This window comes from Neovison vison, chromosome 4 (assembly GCF_020171115.1).
Source record: "Neovison vison isolate M4711 chromosome 4, ASM_NN_V1, whole genome shotgun sequence".
Lineage (NCBI taxonomy): Eukaryota > Metazoa > Chordata > Mammalia > Carnivora > Mustelidae > Neogale > Neogale vison.
In genome coordinates this window covers 71,372,154-71,380,335 of record NC_058094.1, presented here as the reverse complement: position 1 = coordinate 71,380,335, position 8,182 = coordinate 71,372,154, and positions in this window count along the sequence as shown.

Here is an 8,182-nt window from a genome sequence, read left to right as displayed (position 1 = left end):
TTTCTTCCTTGCAAACCAGCATTGCAAACAACTATTTCAGAGACAGAAAAGCTGTGTCTTTATGCATTTTTAGGAATGAGAGTATGACATGTATGAATTGTGTGAAGTGAGTTTTTTTAGCAATGTAACAAGAGAATATTTTTAAAAATGTGGCTGTTTTTTAGTATCTCAGATACTGATTGAATAATTTCTTTCAAATCCAACATGGTTTCATATCAGTTCTGTTAGTTGTAAAATGATATTGTGGAATGACTAGGTTTGTGCCAAATAATAAATATAAATTCAAGTAAAAATATCCCTATGTATGTCAGAATGATTTTGTGAATGGAGTCTAGAATGCAGGCAGATGCATTAAAATGTTATAACCATGTATACACATAGTTACCAAGTCATTGTCAGATACTATTTCCATGCATCATTTTGATGCTGTTTAATGTAGGATATGCTGAAAAGCTATTATTTGGTCTTTTCAAAAGTACCTAGTAAATAACCTTCTGCCCAATTACACTTTTCCTAATATTAAAAAACTAAGCCCTTAAAGATTTGTAACGGTTTCCTTCTAAATGTGTTGCAAAATTAAAAAAAAAAAAAAAAAAAAGATCTTTCCTTTACACTGGTAGATACTTGCTAACTGACATTCTTAGAATGGATAAGTGGTACCAGGAGAAAGAAGACACAGTGTTTGAAGAGGAAAGTGCTTAGCTTTGTGAGTTGCCACTATGGGAGGGATAAAGATGGGCATGGAAGTAAAATGGACATTTTTTACTCATTCTGACTTGGGGCCACCATCCTATAAGACCAGCCCAAATGGGTCCAGTGATGAAACTATGGTGTCAGTTGTTTTGAATGATGGGGAACAACAGCTATATGCTATTCCTTCATCCCCTCAGTCCCACTAAGATATGGCCATATGGGATTTTCTCTCTCTTCATAACAGAGGTCCATCCCACTCTTCTCTAGCTTCTAAGGGATGGTTGCTTGTTCTGAGCCAGGTGATATAATTATGGCACTAAGATATAAAGAAAGGGGATGGCTTTAAGATCAACACAGAAACAAAATTCTACTTACTATCTTCTTGTGTGAGAATGCAATTAGTCATGAAGCTATACTTGTATGACTGTGTAGGTGACAAGGGCTGTTCTGCCTGTGTTTTCAACCTATATGTGACATAACACTGGATTCAGATACATTCCATAATGGGGGATGCATTTTAGATATCCCTTCATCTATGGCTCAATAAATGCATACATTTGCTCCAATGACCTAATTCTTTCCATTTTATTTATTTAATTATGCAGTACAGATAGCTAGAGACCCAGCACAGCAAGATGTCAGTTTTCTCTTGGCTAGACAGTAGGAAAGAGACAGAGTACTGATAATTCGGCACACTCAGATGTCCTGAGGGGAGATGTCAGATCACATCAGATCTAAAAGGCAACCTGATAGAAAGAGAAGAGGAAAATACTTTGATCCCAACCTCTGTCCAGCACTCATCAGTTCTTTCAATCTCGTACCAAGTATAAAGATATATCTCATGTATAGCCATTTATTATTTTAAACTATGTAAATAAATGAAAAATAAGCACCCATGGGCTCTGAAAGAGAATTTACAGGCAAACTATTCCATGGTTTTGGGATATAATTTTAATCCCAGCTAGTCATCTCCCTATGATAAGAAAAGGGGAAATAAGAGAATATTGCAGTTAAAGATTGGAGTATCAGACTTCAGATAGACTTGATCCAGTCCCATTTCTTCCACTACTAGTTACATAATACCAACATTTTCACCTAGAAAAAAAGAATAATAACAGAAGCTATCTTACTGGTGTTACTGGAAAACAATTAAGATAGGAGCACTGGGTGTTATACGCAAACAATGAATCATGGAAGACTACATCAAAAACTAATGATGTACTGTATGATGACTAACATAACACAATAAAAAAAGATGAAAAAAATAGGTGCTTACAATGTATTATGATATGTACATTTTCTGAAAATATCTCATGAATAATATAAAGTATGGTGACTAGCATTCATTTATCTTTAAATCATTCAATGAAACACACACACTGTGAGTATATACTGTGATGTATTTATTATGTTGTGCACACAGATATAAAAATGGGGAAGACATTTGTAACATCATCAGACACCTGAACTCAGCTGTCTTCTCTTATCAAGACATTTGGAACACCAGCGGCTTGACTTCATTGAATAAAAAGTAATATGTATAAACACAGACATGAGACATGGACACCATGAAGATTAGGTAACTAGAGATCTCAGTACACAACCAGTAATGTGTCTAGTGTTCAAGGAGAAAGTAAGTTTTCTAGGTGTCAGCTTCTTGCGGCTGTTGCTCCAAAGGAGGTCACTGCCCAGAGTAATGAGAACAGTTGGGAATCTCTCCCATTCTCTATTGCCTGAAGGTCAACAGCCATCTGGTCTAACTCATGCTGGCTTTCCAATTGAGAGTGAAAACAGATTTTCTATCATGTCCAAGAACAAAGGGCATGGCTGAATCGTGGAAAATGTAGATGACACAGTTGCCTTCATCCATACAGAATGTGTATCTCAATTTTCTGTAAATGCATTCTTGGGGAAAGTGTCCTTTGATTAAGAGGCAGAATATAGGGGGCATTATAAAAAGGGGATGGATGAGCCATGCACCAGGATCCCCTTGGAATGATAAAGCAATTACAAAAATGAGAAGGTTCTCTTTGGGTAATCCAAGGGCTATCTTTCAAATACAGAGAATAAATCCAACCAGTCAATGAGGTGCCTACTCTTTGCAAATCATGAAACAGAAGTTATATATGTCACCACTATGTGTTATGAACCTTTTTTTTTGCATTTTCATAAAAAAAATATGACATCCTGAATAGGGCACTGACCAGCAGATTAAAATCACTTACTATGAGTGTCCTTTTATTTTCTTGGCAGACCACATGCTGATCTAGCAGTCATCCATCTTTTTTCCTTTGTCAGACACTGGTTAACAAATATTACCTGGTGATAAAACTGTCCAATTTTCTTATAGCAAAAATTACAAACATCAGGAAAAAAATGCTGAGCTTGGGTAAGATATCTTATCTGTGTTAAATATTTCAGACTTATTACAGAGCTCCATGCAGTTGGCGAAATGTTTTAAATAAATATCCAAGTGCCAAATACCTTGTTCTTTCAAATTTATTTGAGGGCTATTAAATATGTTACAATTAATTTCGTATGCTGTATTAAGACATTCCATTTATATGCTCAAAACTACAGGGGTCTCCATAACAGCCCTTAGTAATTCCATTTTGCAGTACAAGGGACATTGTTAATGTTCAAAGATTAGAAAATGCACCCTCTTTGATCTTTGCTCCTTACTGAAAGACAGCATTCAGATACCAGGAATGTATTTTTCTTCAAATAGTTGATTTCTCCTAGAGGAAGATATGATTAAATAGAATACTCCAGACTTAATAAGGGAACAAAAGAACTGGCAATTTCTTTTTAGCTCTTCTCATTCTAGTATCTCAAAGCTGTCTGCCTTGGGATTTAGAAATTGAGAGAGAACAAGTTGCTGACCCTAGAATCGAACAACCACATTAGTTATTTTGGTTATGCCAGTATTGAAATGGAGCATGAGCCAGAGGCAGGCACACTTTGCAGAGTAGGCATTTTATGTAGTTTATTTTAATTGATGGCTCAGCATATATATATGTGCAGAAGCTTAAAAAATGAAAGGAATTATTGGATTCTTGCAAGTAATGAAACTCGAGTTTCAGAAAGGAAAATGGTTTTCTCGGCTACTTTCAACACGCTTCTTAGAGTCACTCAGTGTTTATAACCTTTTTTGTAACCCTTGATTCTTTTGGTCATTTATTCAGCAAATATGCATTAGCAGTGCTGTTGCCAGGTGTAGTGGTAGGTACTAAAGTTTTGCTCATGCTCACAGCCTCATTTAATAGGGATTATATAGTTCATTGATAAGGCTCTGTTAATAGATATATAGAGCCTCAAGCAAAAGTCTCAAGTCTAGTCTATTATTCTCTTTAGAAGAAGACTTTGCTTATTTCAAAACACATTTCTATATATGCCTGTTGAAAAGAAGCAGCAGGTTACTATGGCCAGGCTCTCTCCCACAAGCTGTTGTCAGGTAGGACTGGACCATCACAATAGCTTCATCCTACTCTGCTTTCCGGTATATCCTCTCCATGCTGGCTGGAGAGAATATAGTTCAGGAAATATTAGATAGTTTCCTGATGTACTTAGGACAAGGATGAATATCATTAATGGTCCTCTGAGATGTACATAATCTGGTCTCTGTGCAGTCCTGCACCTCATCTTCATTGAGCTGGAGGCTCAATGTCCTCCAGCTACCCTCACTTTCTCTCAGTTACTCCTATATGGCTGGGTTGTTCCAAATGCTGTTCCTCTATGTTGAATTCCCCATTAGGATCAAACCTCCCAAGCTTGTGTCCAGGTTTCCTGAAGTTCATGAAACAACATTTTTATAATTTGTCTTATATTCATTCTGAAGTAGTTCAGCATCTAAGCATTATTTCAAAATCTATAGATACATGCTGCTTCCAAATCCCTTCATCCTACATTTCTTTCCAAGGTCTGATGTTGTGAGTGGCATGACAGGATTGCCAAAAGCTGATCAATAATGTGAGCTGCTGTTATTGAAATTTTATTCAGCAGAGAAAGCCTGAAAAAACTTTATTAACATATTAATCCAAAACTTCAGGTTTCGGAACATAAACATCATTTTTTCAGAATGTTTTCTTTGAGGCCGTCTATCCATTTAACAAATATTTATTGAAAACCTTCCTTAAGTAAGGAAACTCTGAAATTCTTTAGTAATGACCAGACTTATTTTATATGTTTTATTTCAGCAGTACTTTGTTTCATTTGTGATTTCTTTCCATCAGGGACATCTATTAATAAATAGACACACAATAAATAATACTTGGTCACTGCCCTAATTTTCAACAAGTATTTATTGTATACTAACCTTGATGGGAGTGTTATCCTAGATTCTAAGACTGTAATACTGAGATGGATATGTTACCCTTGTGACGTCAAAATCTAGCATAAGGGGTGTACACAGAGTATTAATCACACACATTTGTAGGCACGTGCTATGGAAAACACTGCAAAGGAAAACATAAATTTTATGAGAGGATATAAGAAGTCCTGAGGGGAAAGGCTGGAAGGGGCATGGAAGGGTTGCTCAGGCAGCTCTTGCCCACCACTCTGTGGAGGTGACGTTGGTACTGAAGAGGAAATAATAAGCTTGGCTAGTCATGCCTGAGACATTCTCCTATGTTCAGTTGATGGCTCTTGATCTTGGTTGGTTTTTCTCACACAGCTGGGGGTCATTTGGCTGTGACTGATCTTAGATGAAAATAGCTGGAAAACTTGGAAATTTATTTTTGTTCTGTAGGTCTCATTCATTCTTCAACTGGCCAGTCTAGACATGTTCTTAGAGCCATGGCAGAAGAGCAAGGGTGAACAAATCCAATCATACATGTGCTTCTCAAGCCTTTACTTGTGTCATATTTCCTAACATGCTGTTGACCAAAGCAAATCTCAAGGCCAAGCCCAAAGTCAGAGTGGGACAGTGTTACAAAGTTATGAGAAAAATAGATGGATATATAGTATATTATGGGTTGACCTGTGTCCCTGCAAAATTCATATATTGAAATCCTCATCTCCATTTTTTTTCAGATGTGACTATCTTTTTGAGATAGAGCCTTTGAGAAGTGATGACTTTAAAATGAGACTGTTAGGGTGGGTAGTAATCCAATCTGACTGGTAAGATTGAAGATAAGAAAGGGCAATTGGGACACACAAAGACACACTAGGGATTCATGCACACAGAGGAAAGACCCTATGAGGATGCAATGAGAAGGCAGCCATCTACAAGCCAAGGAGAGAGACCAAACCTGTTACTACCATGATTTTGGGGTTCTAACCTTTAGAACTATAAGAACATTAATTTCTGTTGCTTAAGCCACCCAGCGCATAGGCAACCCTAGCAATGGGTGAAAAAGAGAGGCCATTTTTAGAGAATCTATTATAACAGGGAAAAATCCATGTCCACTTAGACCCTAAATTTCAGAGTAGAGAAATAGATATTATACATTATAAAAACAGTAAATGACATAATATACGAGAAGATGTAAATGCTATGGAAAAACTTTAAGGTTAAGCAGAGTTAGGTGATTGGTGGTACTGGAGGTAGATGGTTTGTGTATTAATAGGATAGTCAGGGTAAGCATCAAGAAGGTAACAAATGAGTGAACACTTGAGAGATGAGGGAGTTTATGAGGATAGCTCGGAGGAGCATTCCAGGCAGAGATGAAACAAGTCCAAAGGCTCTGAGACAGAGCATGCCAGGAGCTTGGGAGGCACAGCAAGAAGCCAAAGTGGCTGAGAATAGTAGGAGATGAGTCAGGAGCATGACTGGCCAGTCTATGTGAAGGCTCACAGACTAAGGAAAGACCTGGAACATTGCAAGTTTGTAAAGGACTTCCTCTACACCTGGTTCTTTCTCATTTCTCATTTCTCAGTATCTATTTCTGTTATTTGTACTATAGATTCCCAGTTCCGGAGAAGTAGCTACTAATCTGCTCCAAAGTTTGCCTTTTCTCATAAGATTGAGATATTTAAATAATACTCCTCATACCGCTCAAATTCCACTCCTGAGTCTGAAGTTTTGTTTTGTTTTTCCTAACATCATCTTCCCCCACAACTAGCTAACCTTTGGTTTTCTTAAGTTGGGAAAATTAACATGTTATAAATTTCTTCATTAGATCCATTATAAAAATGCTTATTAATGTTCAGGTCGTATTGAAAAAGGGATTCAAGACATGGGACCGTTGCTTATAAAGTGCTTAGAACTGAGTTCTTGGCCTATGGTAATTGCTCCGTAGACACACTAGCTACTATATATTTAATTGAATTGCTTTTCATAGGCCTGTTAAGTTGGTTGATGGTTAGCCTGTTTGCATCCAGGAATTCTGTTTTTTTTTTGTCTACTATATATTCTATCTGAATGAGTTTCTGCTGTCTGATATGTCTCTGTAAAACTTGGTATATATGCTCAAAATAAATTTTTGTCAGGTATGTGTTTAGTGATCTATGAATAGTTTTTGATTTAATCTTATGCATACTACTGTTCAAATATGGATTTTGAGATCATTCCCAGTTAAATCGTATCTCCCAAGTTATAAAGTATGATTTAGAAGTATGTCCTATTGATTTTTAAATATAACTTATGATGTTTTCAAGGGTATCTGTAAGAAACAAGGTAAGATTACCAAGGAATATTATTTCTCTGGCCATTCACTGTAATTTGTGTCAAGCTGTAAACTCACATCATAATTTCTTATAAAAGATTAAAAGTACTAACGTTTTCTAGGGGTGCCTGGGTGGCTCATTTGGTTAAGTTTCTGAGTTTCAACTTTGGCTCAGGTCACGATCTCAGAGTCATGGGACTGAGCCGCCTATCAGTCTCCATGCTCAGCAGGGAATCTGCTTGAGATTCTATCTTTCTCTCTGTCTTTCTGCTCCTGTCCCTATTCTTTCTCCCTCTCTAAAATATATAAATCTTTAAAAAATATATAATTGACTTCTAGTGAAAATGTTTGCTAGGAACATTTTCCTGTTATTAGTCAATAATTGTTATTTCAGTTGTTTGAGTAGCTAAGTAAATTCTGTTGGAATCAGTAATAGTCTATACTGTCATTGTGAGCTACGATTTTATGCATTGTTAATATTCAGAAAGTATCGCTTAGGTCATTTAAATAAGGGGAATAGAAATTAAAGAGAGGTAGATTTTCATTGCATTACATCATTCATCAGGTATTTCCTGAGTGCTGTGTTTCAGGTACAAGAGATGTGGGAGTGAAATAGACATATTAGGTTTCTGTTCTCACAGACCTTACATTTTAGTGGGAGAAACAGGTAATAAATGAGTGGAGAAGTAGATCAGTAAGTAAGACATTAGATAGCAAGTACAATGAAGAAGATACTACAGAGCAATGAGATCAAGAGTGAGCTTCAGAAATGTTAAGTAGGGTGTGCCTGGATGGCTCAGTGGGTTAAGTCTCTGCCTTCGGCTTAGGTCCTGATCTCAGAGTCCTGGAATCAAGCCCAGCATTCGGCTCTCTGCTCGGCGGGG